Source organism: Lissotriton vulgaris, chromosome 4_1 (genome assembly GCF_964263255.1).
Source record: "Lissotriton vulgaris chromosome 4_1, aLisVul1.2, whole genome shotgun sequence".
Classification (NCBI taxonomy): Eukaryota; Metazoa; Chordata; class Amphibia; order Caudata; family Salamandridae; genus Lissotriton; species Lissotriton vulgaris.
Window position 1 is genome coordinate 537409826 of NC_141691.1, and position 15917 is coordinate 537425742.

The 15917-nt window shown below is 33.3% G+C and overlaps 8 non-coding genes across 8 annotated transcripts; 6 read left to right on the forward strand and 2 right to left on the reverse strand.

Moving 5' to 3' along the window:
- Nucleotides 1–35: 35 nt before the first annotated feature.
- TRNAQ-UUG (transfer RNA glutamine (anticodon UUG)) lies at nt 36–107 on the forward strand. The gene has a single exon. It is a non-coding gene; the product is annotated as a tRNA-Gln (tRNA).
- Nucleotides 108–2551: 2444 nt separating this feature from the next.
- TRNAQ-UUG (transfer RNA glutamine (anticodon UUG)) lies at nt 2552–2623 on the forward strand. Its single transcript has one exon. It is a non-coding gene; the product is annotated as a tRNA-Gln (tRNA).
- Nucleotides 2624–5067: 2444 nt separating this feature from the next.
- Nucleotides 5068–5139, forward strand: TRNAQ-UUG (transfer RNA glutamine (anticodon UUG)). The gene has a single exon. It is a non-coding gene; the product is annotated as a tRNA-Gln (tRNA).
- Nucleotides 5140–7582: 2443 nt separating this feature from the next.
- Nucleotides 7583–7654, forward strand: TRNAQ-UUG (transfer RNA glutamine (anticodon UUG)). Its single transcript has one exon. It is a non-coding gene; the product is annotated as a tRNA-Gln (tRNA).
- Nucleotides 7655–8479: 825 nt separating this feature from the next.
- TRNAQ-CUG (transfer RNA glutamine (anticodon CUG)) lies at nt 8480–8551 on the reverse strand. Its single transcript has one exon. It is a non-coding gene; the product is annotated as a tRNA-Gln (tRNA).
- Nucleotides 8552–10099: 1548 nt separating this feature from the next.
- On the forward strand, nt 10100–10171 carry TRNAQ-UUG (transfer RNA glutamine (anticodon UUG)). Its single transcript has one exon. It is a non-coding gene; the product is annotated as a tRNA-Gln (tRNA).
- An 825-nt stretch (nt 10172–10996) lies between these two features.
- On the reverse strand, nt 10997–11068 carry TRNAQ-CUG (transfer RNA glutamine (anticodon CUG)). Its single transcript has one exon. It is a non-coding gene; the product is annotated as a tRNA-Gln (tRNA).
- A 4064-nt stretch (nt 11069–15132) lies between these two features.
- TRNAQ-UUG (transfer RNA glutamine (anticodon UUG)) lies at nt 15133–15204 on the forward strand. Its single transcript has one exon. It is a non-coding gene; the product is annotated as a tRNA-Gln (tRNA).
- Nucleotides 15205–15917: the final 713 nt, after the last annotated feature.

Here is a 15917-nt window from a genome sequence, read left to right on the forward strand (position 1 = left end):
ATTGCTGCAGCAATTTCCTCCCCTGTCACATGGGAGGTTCCATGGTGAAATGGTTAGCACTTTGGACTTTGAATCCAAGGATCCGAGTTCAAATCTCGGTGGGACCACTTTCATGACTTATGACCAAATCTTTTTCTGTCAAGTGTATTCATAAATATCATAAATCTAACACGGGTAGAGTGAAACATTGATTTATTGATTGTATTTTTAAAGTCTATTTGATGTGAGCAAATGATAGAACTTTTAGGAAACATGGAAATAAAATGGCTCAAAATAATGAGATATTTTGTGAGCTGACTCTGTTTTCTCAACTCATCACAAGAGGCTGATCCAAGATATTACTTGTTTAAATCTTACTGTTATTGATAAGGGGAACACAGAACTTTTTTAATTGGAAAGCCTTCATTAAAAGAAAACTTGAGGAATCAAATTGTGTATTTTGGGGACAGAAGAGATGAACTTTTAAATAACAATCTTGAAATTAAGACACACAGATATTTACACTCTGTTTTTCTAAAGTAGATCCATAACCACAAAGTAGAATCTTTCGAAAGACATGTCAAATGTATTAATCTGAATTCCTCTTTCAAAGAAATTCACAATTAAATGCACTGTGTAAGTCAAGAATGTTGTCAGATAAGAAATCAGCAAAATGAACTATCTTATTACTGATCATAAAGATGAGAAAGGAAAAGAACCTCTTGCTTAAATTGTGGATGGGAAAGAACAGTTTTTAGTTTTCAGCTTCAGTACTTATGTTTATGAATAATTCATTTCTTTATATTGTATTATCACTATCTAGATGGATATAGCCATGTGTACATAGATACATACTTATACGTTGATAAGTTTCAGTATAAAACTTTGACGTTATGTTTTTCCAAGTCCAAATTCTAAGAAATTAGTGAAATATTAAATCTCATAATTCAAGCAGGTCCCACGAGATTTGAACTCGGATCGCTGGATTCAGAGTCCAGAGTGCTAACCATTACACCATGGAACCCTGCCATACATGAGGGATTTTTCCATTGAGACAAAAGAGAGCGCATCAGTGCGGGGGCTTTTCTTACATTGATGAAAAGATATCTCAGTTGAATGCTCATAGTGTAAAGAGCTATAATGTGATTTGATTCTTTTCAGCTGCATTCTCCATAACAGTGTTAAATGTGCAAACGTTTATCAGGAAATGCAATTTACAAAATAATGATCATATTTGACTGAAGAATATTAAAACATTCTACATTTCCAAACTACTACATCCATTTCTCTGTCTCTCACATGGGTGGCTCCAAAGAGCAACAGTTGGCACTTTGGACTTTGCATGCAAAGGTACCAGTCCAATTCTTTGAGGTACTATTTTACTAATCTCGACCTTTTACATTTCTGTCATCTTTTGTTATTGATAGCTCCAATCCAACACCAGTAGGTTGAAAGAGAAAAATGTTGAATCCTTTCAAAATGTCCAACAGCTTGAACAAGTTACAGAAATACGAACTTTATAATACACATAACATCACATTCCTACACAAAATAGTGCGACATTACAAAATCCTATCCTGTTTTTCTCAAATGCATTTCAGAGGGCTGATTCCCAGCATTCCTTTTTGAAGATTTCCACACTATTGACAAGGCGAACATAGCACATTTTGAAAGAGATGTGTTCTTAAATCAAACCTAGAGAACCACAATGACGGTATCATTCAGATAGTACAAATGTTTTTTGTATATTAGTATGGAAATTGTGAAATAAAACATTTCTCATGCTGATTTTCAACAGTCGATCTGCAATCATGAAATATAAGCTTTTGCTTGGAGGCCTCAAAGGTACTGATCTAATTTTCTTTTTTAGAATTATTCACAGATCGTATGATATGCTTTGTACAAATCAACTATGTTGTTAGATCAAAATTGATTAAAAAGTGACTATCTCAATTTCAGGACATATAGAAGAGGAAGGAGAAGAAGCTCATGTTTCAAATGAGGAGAGGCAACAACTGTTCATTATTTTCACCTCTATTAATTATATGTATTTTTATAATGTATATATTTATATTTTCCGATAAATATACATAGACATATAGCGATATATAGGGAGATACAGACATATAAGTTGATACGTACAAGTTTATAAGTAAATGAGATGTTTTTCCAATTAATACTTCTAAGAACTGAATGGAAAAAAAATCGTAAAGTTTAGATAAGTCCCACTGAGCTTTGTACTTAGATCCCTGTTTTCAGAGTCCAGATTGACAAGCATAACACCATCAACCCACCTGTACCAGGTTGAGCTTTCCATTTTGGCAGAAGAGATTGCATTCACGGGGGAATCTTATCTTTTATTGCAAAATCTTATCTCACATAAAAAGTACTGTTCAACAGAGTCATAGCGTTACTTGAGTCCTTTGTGCAACATCCTTCCCTAACATAGTTCAATAGGCAAAAGTTGAACAGAATAGAAAAGTTATATAATTCTGTTTGTCTTTGACTGTAGAAAATAAAAAATGTGAAATGTCCACATTGCTGCAGCAATTTCCTCCCCTGTCACATGGGAGGTTCCATGGTGAAATGGTTAGCACTTTGGACTTTGAATCCAAGGATCCGAGTTCAAATCTCGGTGGGACCACTTTCATGACTTATGACCAAATCTTTTTCTGTCAAGTGTATTCATAAATATCATAAATCTAACACGGGTAGAGTGAAACATTGATGTATTGATTGTATTTTTAAAGTCTATTTGATGTGAGCAAATGATAGAACTTTTAGAAAACATGGAAATAAAATGGCTCAAAATAATGAGATATTTTGTGAGCTGACTCTGTTTTCTCAACTCATCACAAGAGGCTGATCCAAGATATTACTTGTTTAAATCTTACTGTTATTGATAAGGGGAACACGGAACTTTTTTAATTGGAAAGCCTTCATTAAAAGAAAACTTGGGGAATCAAATTGTGTATTTTGGGGACAGAAGAGATGAACTTTTAAATAACAATCTTGAAATTAAGACACACAGATATTTACACTCTGTTTTTCTAAAGTAGATCCATAACCACAAAGTAGAATCTTTCGAAAGACATGTCAAATGTATTAATCTGAATTCCTCTTTCAAAGAAATTCACAATTAAATGCACTGTGTAAGTCAAGAATGTTGTCAGATAAGAAATCAGCAAAATTAACTATCTTATTACTGATCATAAAGATGAGAAAGGAAAATAACCTCTTGCTTAAATTGTGGATGGGAAAGAACAGTTTTTAGTTTTCAGCTTCAGTACTTATGTTTATGAATAATTCATTTCTTTATATTGTATTATCACTATCTAGATGGATATAGCCATGTGTACATAGATACATACTTATACGTTGATAAGTTTCAGTATAAAACTTTGACGTTATGTTTTTCCAAGTCCAAATTCTAAGAAATTAGTGAAATATTAAATCTCATAATTCAAGCAGGTCCCACGAGATTTGAACTCGGATCGCTGGATTCAGAGTCCAGAGTGCTAACTATTACACCATGGAACCCTGCCATACATGAGGGATTTTTCCATTGAGACAAAAGAGAGCGCATCAGTGCTGGGGCTTTTCTTACATTGATGAAAAGATATCTCAGTTGAATGCTCATAGTGTAAAGAGCTATAATGTGATTTGATTCTTTTCAGCTGCATTCTCCATAACAGTGTTAAATGTGCAAACGTTTATCAGGAAATGCAATTTACAAAATAATGATCATATTTGACTGAAGAATATTAAAACATTCTACATTTCCAAACTACTACATCCATTTCTCTGTCTCTCACATGGGTGGCTCCAAAGAGCAACAGTTGGCACTTTGGACTTTGCATGCAAAGGTACCAGTCCAATTCTTTGAGGTACTATTTTACTAATCTCGACCTTTTACATTTCTGTCATCTTTTGTTATTGATAGCTCCAATCCAACACCAGTAGGTTGAAAGAGAAAAATGTTGAATCCTTTCAAAATGTCCAACAGCTTGAACAAGTTACAGAAATACGAACTTTATAATACACATAACATCACATTCCTACACAAAATAGTGCGACATTACAAAATCCTATCCTGTTTTTCTCAAATGCATTTCAGAGGGCTGATTCCCAGCATTCCTTTTTGAAGATTTCCACACTATTGATAAGGCGAACATAGCACATTTTGAAAGAGATGTGTTCTTAAATCAAACCTAGAGAACCACAATGACGGTATCATTCAGATAGTACAAATGTTTTTTGTATATTAGTATGGAAATTGTGAAATAAAACATTTCTCATGCTGATTTTCAACAGTCGATCTGCAATCATGAAATATAAGCTTTTGCTTGGAGGCCTCAAAGGTACTGATCTAATTTTCTTTTTTAGAATTATTCACAGATCGTATGATATGCTTTGTACAAATCAACTATGTTGTTAGATCAAAATTGATTAAAAAGTGACTATCTCAATTTCAGGACATATAGAAGAGGAAGGAGAAGAAGCTCATGTTTCAAATGCGGAGAGGCAACAACTGTTCATTATTTTCACCTCTATTAATTATATGTATTTTTATAATGTATATATTTATATTTTCCGATAAATATACATAGACATATAGCGATATATAGGGAGATACAGACATATAAGTTGATACGTACAAGTTTATAAGTAAATGAGATGTTTTTCCAATTAATACTTCTAAGAACTGAATGGAAAAAAAATCGTAAAGTTTAGATAAGTCCCACTGAGCTTTGTACTTAGATCCCTGTTTTCAGAGTCCAGATTGACAAGCATAACACCATCAACCCACCTGTACCAGGTTGAGCTTTCCATTTTGGCAGAAGAGATTGCATTCACGGGGGAATCTTATCTTTTATTGCAAAATCTTATCTCACATAAAAAGTACTGTTCAACAGAGTCATAGCGTTACTTGAGTCCTTTGTGCAACATCCTTCCCTAACATAGTTCAATAGGCAAAAGTTGAACAGAATAGAAAAGTTATATAATTCTGTTTGTCTTTGACTGTAGAAAATAAAAAATGTGAAATGTCCACATTGCTGCAGCAATTTGCTCCCCTGTCACATGGGAGGTTCCATGGTGTAATGGTTAGCACTTTGGACTTTGAATCCAAGGATCCGAGTTCAAATCTCGGTGGGACCACTTTCATGACTTATGACCAAATCTTTTTCTGTCAAGTGTATTCATAAATATCATAAATCTAACACGGGTAGAGTGAAACATTGATTTATTGATTGTATTTTTAAAGTCTATTTGATGTGAGCAAATGATAGAACTTTTAGAAAACATGGAAATAAAATGGCTCAAAATAATGAGATATTTTGTGAGCTGACTCTGTTTTCTCAACTCATCACAAGAGGCTGATCCAAGATATTACTTGTTTAAATCTTACTGTTATTGATAAGGGAACACCGAACTTTTTTAATTGGAAAGCCTTCATTAAAAGAAAACTTGAGGAATCAAATTGTGTATTTTGGGGACAGAAGAGATGAACTTTTAAATAACAATCTTGAAATTAAGACACACAGATATTTACACTCTGTTTTTCTAAAGTAGATCCATAACCACAAAGTAGAATCTTTCGAAAGACATGTCAAATGTATTAATCTGAATTCCTCTTTCAAAGAAATTCACAATTAAATGCACTGTGTAAGTCAAGAATGTTGTCAGATAAGAAATCAGCAAAATGAACTATCTTATTACTGATCATAAAGATGAGAAAGGAAAAGAACCTCTTGCTTAAATTGTGGATGGGAAAGAACAGTTTTTAGTTTTCAGCTTCAGTACTTATGTTTATGAATAATTCATTTCTTTATATTGTATTATCACTATCTAGATGGATATAGCCATGTGTACATAGATACATACTTATACGTTGATAAGTTTCAGTATAAAACTTTGACGTTATGTTTTTCCAAGTCCAAATTCTAAGAAATTAGTGAAATATTAAATCTCATAATTCAAGCAGGTCCCACGAGATTTGAACTCGGATCGCTGGATTCAGAGTCCAGAGTGCTAACCATTACACCATGGAACCCTGCCATACATGAGGGATTTTTCCATTGAGACAAAAGAGAGCGCATCAGTGCGGGGGCTTTTCTTACATTGATGAAAAGATATCTCAGTTGAATGCTCATAGTGTAAAGAGCTATAATGTGATTTGATTCTTTTCAGCTGCATTCTCCATAACAGTGTTAAATGTGCAAACGTTTATCAGGAAATGCAATTTACAAAATAATGATCATATTTGACTGAAGAATATTAAAACATTCTACATTTCCAAACTACTACATCCATTTCTCTGTCTCTCACATGGGTGGCTCCAAAGAGCAACAGTTGGCACTTTGGACTTTGCATGCAAAGGTACCAGTCCAATTCTTTGAGGTACTATTTTACTAATCTCGACCTTTTACATTTCTGTCATCTTTTGTTATTGATAGCTCCAATCCAACACCAGTAGGTTGAAAGAGAAAAATGTTGAATCCTTTCAAAATGTCCAACAGCTTGAACAAGTTACAGAAATACGAACTTTATAATACACATAACATCACATTCCTACACAAAATAGTGCGACATTACAAAATCCTATCCTGTTTTTCTCAAATGCATTTCAGAGGGCTGATTCCCAGCATTCCTTTTTGAAGATTTCCACACTATTGACAAGGCGAACATAGCACATTTTGAAAGAGATGTGTTCTTAAATCAAACCTAGAGAACCACAATGACGGTATCATTCAGATAGTACAAATGTTTTTTGTATATTAGTATGGAAATTGTGAAATAAAACATTTCTCATGCTGATTTTCAACAGTCGATCTGCAATCATGAAATATAAGCTTTTGCTTGGAGGCCTCAAAGGTACTGATCTAATTTTCTTTTTTAGAATTATTCACAGATCGTATGATATGCTTTGTACAAATCAACTATGTTGTTAGATCAAAATTGATTAAAAAGTGACTATCTCAATTTCAGGACATATAGAAGAGGAAGGAGAAGAAGCTCATGTTTCAAATGCGGAGAGGCAACAACTGTTCATTATTTTCACCTCTATTAATTATATGTATTTTTATAATGTATATATTTATATTTTCCGATAAATATACATAGACATATAGCGATATATAGGGAGATACAGACATATAAGTTGATACGTACAAGTTTATAAGTAAATGAGATGTTTTTCCAATTAATACTTCTAAGAACTGAATGGAAAAAAAATCGTAAAGTTTAGATAAGTCCCACTGAGCTTTGTACTTAGATCCCTGTTTTCAGAGTCCAGATTGACAAGCATAACACCATCAACCCACCTGTACCAGGTTGAGCTTTCCATTTTGGCAGAAGAGATTGCATTCACGGGGGAATCTTATCTTTTATTGCAAAATCTTATCTCACATAAAAAGTACTGTTCAACAGAGTCATAGCGTTACTTGAGTCCTTTGTGCAACATCCTTCCCTAACATAGTTCAATAGGCAAAAGTTGAACAGAATAGAAAAGTTATATAATTCTGTTTGTCTTTGACTGTAGAAAATAAAAAATGTGAAATGTCCACATTGCTGCAGCAATTTCCTCCCCTGTCACATGGGAGGTTCCATGGTGAAATGGTTAGCACTTTGGACTTTGAATCCAAGGATCCGAGTTCAAATCTCGGTGGGACCACTTTCATGACTTATGACCAAATCTTTTTCTGTCAAGTGTATTCATAAATATCATAAATCTAACACGGGTAGAGTGAAACATTGATTTATTGATTGTATTTTTAAAGTCTATTTGATGTGAGCAAATGATAGAACTTTTAGGAAACATGGAAATAAAATGGCTCAAAATAATGAGATATTTTGTGAGCTGACTCTGTTTTCTCAACTCATCACAAGAGGCTGATCCAAGATATTACTTGTTTAAATCTTACTGTTATTGATAAGGGGAACACAGAACTTTTTTAATTGGAAAGCCTTCATTAAAAGAAAACTTGAGGAATCAAATTGTGTATTTTGGGGACAGAAGAGATGAACTTTTAAATAACAATCTTGAAATTAAGACACACAGATATTTACACTCTGTTTTTCTAAAGTAGATCCATAACCACAAAGTAGAATCTTTCGAAAGACATGTCAAATGTATTAATCTGAATTCCTCTTTCAAAGAAATTCACAATTAAATGCACTGTGTAAGTCAAGAATGTTGTCAGATAAGAAATCAGCAAAATGAACTATCTTATTACTGATCATAAAGATGAGAAAGGAAAAGAACCTCTTGCTTAAATTGTGGATGGGAAAGAACAGTTTTTAGTTTTCAGCTTCAGTACTTATGTTTATGAATAATTCATTTCTTTATATTGTATTATCACTATCTAGATGGATATAGCCATGTGTACATAGATACATAATTATACGTTGATAAGTTTCAGTATAAAACTTTGACGTTATGTTTTTCCAAGTCCAAATTCTAAGAAATTAGTGAAATATTATATCTCATAATTCAAGCAGGTCCCACCGAGATTTGAACTCGGATCGCTGGATTCAGAGTCCAGAGTGCTAACCATTACACCATGGAACCCTGCCATACATGAGGGATTTTTCCATTGAGACAAAAGAGAGCGCATCAGTGCGGGGGCTTTTCTTACATTGATGAAAAGATATCTCAGTTGAATGCTCATAGTGTAAAGAGCTATAATGTGATTTGATTCTTTTCAGCTGCATTCTCCATAACAGTGTTAAATGTGCAAACGTTTATCAGGAAATGCAATTTACAAAATAATGATCATATTTGACTGAAGAATATTAAAACATTCTACATTTCCAAACTACTACATCCATTTCTCTGTCTCTCACATGGGTGGCTCCAAAGAGCAACGCTTGGCACTTTGGACTTTGCATGCAAAGGTACCAGTCCAATTCTTTGAGGTACTATTTTACTAATCTCGACCTTTTACATTTCTGTCATCTTTTGTTATTGATAGCTCCAATCCAACACCAGTAGGTTGAAAGAGACAAATGTTGACTCCTTTCAAAATGTCCAACAGCTTGAACAACTGACAGAAATACGAACTTTATAATACACATAACATCACATTCCTACACAAAATAGTGCGACATTACAAAATCCTATCCTGTTTTTCTCAAATGCATTTCAGAGGGCTGATTCCCAGCATTCCTTTTTGAAGATTTCCACACTATTGATAAGGCGAACATAGCACATTTTGAAAGAGATGTGTTCTTAAATCAAACCTAGAGAACCACAATGACGGTATCATTCAGATAGTACAAATGTTTTTTGTATATTAGTATGGAAATTGTGAAATAAAACATTTCTCATGCTGATTTTCAACAGTCGATCTGCAATCATGAAATATAAGCTTTTGCTTGGAGGCCTCAAAGGTACTGATCTAATTTTCTTTTTTAGAATTATTCACAGATCGTATGATATGCTTTGTACAAATCAACTATGTTGTTAGATCAAAATTGATTAAAAAGTGACTATCTCAATTTCAGGACATATAGAAGAGGAAGGAGAAGAAGCTCATGTTTCAAATGCGGAGAGGCAACAACTGTTCATTATTTTCACCTCTATTAATTATATGTATTTTTATAATGTATATATTTATATTTTCCGATAAATATACATAGACATATAGCGATATATAGGGAGATACATACATATAAGTTGATACGTACAAGTTTATAAGTAAATGAGATGTTTTTCCAATTAATACTTCTAAGAACTGAATGGAAAAAAAATCGTAAAGTTTAGATAAGTCCCACTGAGCTTTGTACTTAGATCCCTGTTTTCAGAGTCCAGATTGACAAGCATAACACCATCAACCCACCTGTACCAGGTTGAGCTTTCCATTTTGGCAGAAGAGATTGCATTCACGGGGGAATCTTATCTTTTATTGCAAAATCTTATCTCACATAAAAAGTACTGTTCAACAGAGTCATAGCGTTACTTGAGTCCTTTGTGCAACATCCTTCCCTAACATAGTTCAATAGGCAAAAGTTGAACAGAATAGAAAAGTTATATAATTCTGTTTGTCTTTGACTGTAGAAAATAAAAAATGTGAAATGTCCACATTGCTGCAGCAATTTGCTCCCCTGTCACATGGGAGGTTCCATGGTGTAATGGTTAGCACTTTGGACTTTGAATCCAAGGATCCGAGTTCAAATCTCGGTGGGACCACTTTCATGACTTATGACCAAATCTTTTTCTGTCAAGTGTATTCATAAATATCATAAATCTAACACGGGTAGAGTGAAACATTGATTTATTGATTGTATTTTTAAAGTCTATTTGATGTGAGCAAATGATAGAACTTTTAGAAAACATGGAAATAAAATGGCTCAAAATAATGAGATATTTTGTGAGCTGACTCTGTTTTCTCAACTCATCACAAGAGGCTGATCCAAGATATTACTTGTTTAAATCTTACTGTTATTGATAAGGGGAACACGGAACTTTTTTAATTGGAAAGCCTTCATTAAAAGAAAACTTGAGGAATCAAATTGTGTATTTTGGGGACAGAAGAGATGAACTTTTAAATAACAATCTTGAAATTAAGACACACAGATATTTACACTCTGTTTTTCTAAAGTAGATCCATAACCACAAAGTAGAATCTTTCGAAAGACATGTCAAATGTATTAATCTGAATTCCTCTTTCAAAGAAATTCACAATTAAATGCACTGTGTAAGTCAAGAATGTTGTCAGATAAGAAATCAGCAAAATGAACTATCTTATTACTGATCATAAAGATGAGAAAGGAAAAGAACCTCTTGCTTAAATTGTGGATGGGAAAGAACAGTTTTTAGTTTTCAGCTTCAGTACTTATGTTTATGAATAATTCATTTCTTTATATTGTATTATCACTATCTAGATGGATATAGCCATGTGTACATAGATACATAATTATACGTTGATAAGTTTCAGTATAAAACTTTGACGTTATGTTTTTCCAAGTCCAAATTCTAAGAAATTAGTGAAATATTATATCTCATAATTCAAGCAGGTCCCACCGAGATTTGAACTCGGATCGCTGGATTCAGAGTCCAGAGTGCTAACCATTACACCATGGAACCCTGCCATACATGAGGGATTTTTCCATTGAGACAAAAGAGAGCGCATCAGTGCGGGGGCTTTTCTTACATTGATGAAAAGATATCTCAGTTGAATGCTCATAGTGTAAAGAGCTATAATGTGATTTGATTCTTTTCAGCTGCATTCTCCATAACAGTGTTAAATGTGCAAACGTTTATCAGGAAATGCAATTTACAAAATAATGATCATATTTGACTGAAGAATATTAAAACATTCTACATTTCCAAACTACTACATCCATTTCTCTGTCTCTCACATGGGTGGCTCCAAAGAGCAACGCTTGGCACTTTGGACTTTGCATGCAAAGGTACCAGTCCAATTCTTTGAGGTACTATTTTACTAATCTCGACCTTTTACATTTCTGTCATCTTTTGTTATTGATAGCTCCAATCCAACACCAGTAGGTTGAAAGAGACAAATGTTGACTCCTTTCAAAATGTCCAACAGCTTGAACAAGTTACAGAAATACGAACTTTATAATACACATAACATCACATTCCTACACAAAATAGTGCGACATTACAAAATCCTATCCTGTTTTTCTCAAATGCATTTCAGAGGGCTGATTCCCAGCATTCCTTTTTGAAGATTTCCACACTATTGATAAGGCGAACATAGCACATTTTGAAAGAGATGTGTTCTTAAATCAAACCTAGAGAACCACAATGACGGTATCATTCAGATAGTACAAATGTTTTTTGTATATTAGTATGGAAATTGTGAAATAAAACATTTCTCATGCTGATTTTCAACAGTCGATCTGCAATCATGAAATATAAGCTTTTGCTTGGAGGCCTCAAAGGTACTGATCTAATTTTCTTTTTTAGAATTATTCACAGATCGTATGATATGCTTTGTACAAATCAACTATGTTGTTAGATCAAAATTGATTAAAAAGTGACTATCTCAATTTCAGGACATATAGAAGAGGAAGGAGAAGAAGCTCATGTTTCAAATGCGGAGAGGCAACAACTGTTCATTATTTTCACCTCTATTAATTATATGTATTTTTATAATGTATATATTTATATTTTCCGATAAATATACATAGACATATAGCGATATATAGGGAGATACATACATATAAGTTGATACGTACAAGTTTATAAGTAAATGAGATGTTTTTCCAATTAATACTTCTAAGAACTGAATGGAAAAAAAATCGTAAAGTTTAGATAAGTCCCACTGAGCTTTGTACTTAGATCCCTGTTTTCAGAGTCCAGATTGACAAGCATAACACCATCAACCCACCTGTACCAGGTTGAGCTTTCCATTTTGGCAGAAGAGATTGCATTCACGGGGGAATCTTATCTTTTATTGCAAAATCTTATCTCACATAAAAAGTACTGTTCAACAGAGTCATAGCGTTACTTGAGTCCTTTGTGCAACATCCTTCCCTAACATAGTTCAATAGGCAAAAGTTGAACAGAATAGAAAAGTTATATAATTCTGTTTGTCTTTGACTGTAGAAAATAAAAAATGTGAAATGTCCACATTGCTGCAGCAATTTCCTCCCCTGTCACATGGGAGGTTCCATGGTGAAATGGTTAGCACTTTGGACTTTGAATCCAAGGATCCGAGTTCAAATCTCGGTGGGACTACTTTCATGACTTATGACCAAATCTTTTTCTGTCAAGTGTATTCATAAATATCATAAATCTAACACGGGTAGAGTGAAACATTGATGTATTGATTGTATTTTTAAAGTCTATTTGATGTGAGCAAATGATAGAACTTTTAGAAAACATGGAAATAAAATGGCTCAAAATAATGAGATATTTTGTGAGCTGACTCTGTTTTCTCAACTCATCACAAGAGGCTGATCCAAGATATTACTTGTTTAAATCTTACTGTTATTGATAAGGGGAACACGGAACTTTTTTAATTGGAAAGCCTTCATTAAAAGAAAACTTGGGGAATCAAATTGTGTATTTTGGGGACAGAAGAGATGAACTTTTAAATAACAATCTTGAAATTAAGACACACAGATATTTACACTCTGTTTTTCTAAAGTAGATCCATAACCACAAAGTAGAATCTTTCGAAAGACATGTCAAATGTATTAATCTGAATTCCTCTTTCAAAGAAATTCACAATTAAATGCACTGTGTAAGTCAAGAATGTTGTCAGATAAGAAATCAGCAAAATTAACTATCTTATTACTGATCATAAAGATGAGAAAGGAAAATAACCTCTTGCTTAAATTGTGGATGGGAAAGAACAGTTTTTAGTTTTCAGCTTCAGTACTTATGTTTATGAATAATTCATTTCTTTATATTGTATTATCACTATCTAGATGGATATAGCCATGTGTACATAGATACATACTTATACGTTGATAAGTTTCAGTATAAAACTTTGACGTTATGTTTTTCCAAGTCCAAATTCTAAGAAATTAGTGAAATATTAAATCTCATAATTCAAGCAGGTCCCACGAGATTTGAACTCGGATCGCTGGATTCAGAGTCCAGAGTGCTAACTATTACACCATGGAACCCTGCCATACATGAGGGATTTTTCCATTGAGACAAAAGAGAGCGCATCAGTGCTGGGGCTTTTCTTACATTGATGAAAAGATATCTCAGTTGAATGCTCATAGTGTAAAGAGCTATAATGTGATTTGATTCTTTTCAGCTGCATTCTCCATAACAGTGTTAAATGTGCAAACGTTTATCAGGAAATGCAATTTACAAAATAATGATCATATTTGACTGAAGAATATTAAAACATTCTACATTTCCAAACTACTACATCCATTTCTCTGTCTCTCACATGGGTGGCTCCAAAGAGCAACAGTTGGCACTTTGGACTTTGCATGCAAAGGTACCAGTCCAATTCTTTGAGGTACTATTTTACTAATCTCGACCTTTTACATTTCTGTCATCTTTTGTTATTGATAGCTCCAATCCAACACCAGTAGGTTGAAAGAGAAAAATGTTGAATCCTTTCAAAATGTCCAACAGCTTGAACAAGTTACAGAAATACGAACTTTATAATACACATAACATCACATTCCTACACAAAATAGTGCGACATTACAAAATCCTATCCTGTTTTTCTCAAATGCATTTCAGAGGGCTGATTCCCAGCATTCCTTTTTGAAGATTTCCACACTATTGATAAGGCGAACATAGCACATTTTGAAAGAGATGTGTTCTTAAATCAAACCTAGAGAACCACAATGACGGTATCATTCAGATAGTACAAATGTTTTTTGTATATTAGTATGGAAATTGTGAAATAAAACATTTCTCATGCTGATTTTCAACAGTCGATCTGCAATCATGAAATATAAGCTTTTGCTTGGAGGCCTCAAAGGTACTGATCTAATTTTCTTTTTTAGAATTATTCACAGATCGTATGATATGCTTTGTACAAATCAACTATGTTGTTAGATCAAAATTGATTAAAAAGTGACTATCTCAATTTCAGGACATATAGAAGAGGAAGGAGAAGAAGCTCATGTTTCAAATGCGGAGAGGCAACAACTGTTCATTATTTTCACCTCTATTAATTATATGTATTTTTATAATGTATATATTTATATTTTCCGATAAATATACATAGACATATAGCGATATATAGGGAGATACAGACATATAAGTTGATACGTACAAGTTTATAAGTAAATGAGATGTTTTTCCAATTAATACTTCTAAGAACTGAATGGAAAAAAAATCGTAAAGTTTAGATAAGTCCCACTGAGCTTTGTACTTAGATCCCTGTTTTCAGAGTCCAGATTGACAAGCATAACACCATCAACCCACCTGTACCAGGTTGAGCTTTCCATTTTGGCAGAAGAGATTGCATTCACGGGGGAATCTTATCTTTTATTGCAAAATCTTATCTCACATAAAAAGTACTGTTCAACAGAGTCATAGCGTTACTTGAGTCCTTTGTGCAACATCCTTCCCTAACATAGTTCAATAGGCAAAAGTTGAACAGAATAGAAAAGTTATATAATTCTGTTTGTCTTTGACTGTAGAAAATAAAAAATGTGAAATGTCCACATTGCTGCAGCAATTTGCTCCCCTGTCACATGGGAGGTTCCATGGTGTAATGGTTAGCACTTTGGACTTTGAATCCAAGGATCCGAGTTCAAATCTCGGTGGGACCACTTTCATGACTTATGACCAAATCTTTTTCTGTCAAGTGTATTCATAAATATCATAAATCTAACACGGGTAGAGTGAAACATTGATTTATTGATTGTATTTTTAAAGTCTATTTGATGTGAGCAAATGATAGAACTTTTAGAAAACATGGAAATAAAATGGCTCAAAATAATGAGATATTTTGTGAGCTGACTCTGTTTTCTCAACTCATCACAAGAGGCTGATCCAAGATATTACTTGTTTAAATCTTACTGTTATTGATAAGGGAACACGGAACTTTTTTAATTGGAAAGCCTTCATTAAAAGAAAACTTGAGGAATCAAATTGTGTATTTTGGGGACAGAAGAGATGAACTTTTAAATAACAATCTTGAAATTAAGACACACAGATATTTACACTCTGTTTTTCTAAAGTAGATCCATAACCACAAAGTAGAATCTTTCGAAAGACATGTCAAATGTATTAATCTGAATTCCTCTTTCAAAGAAATTCACAATTAAATGCACTGTGTAAGTCAAGAATGTTGTCAGATAAGAAATCAGCAAAATGAACTATCTTATTACTGATCATAAAGATGAGAAAGGAAAAGAACCTCTTGCTTAAATTGTGGATGGGAAAGAACAGTTTTTAGTTTTCAGCTTCAGTACTTATGTTTATGAATAATTCATTTCTTTATATTGTATTATCACTATCTAGATGGATATAGCCATGTGTA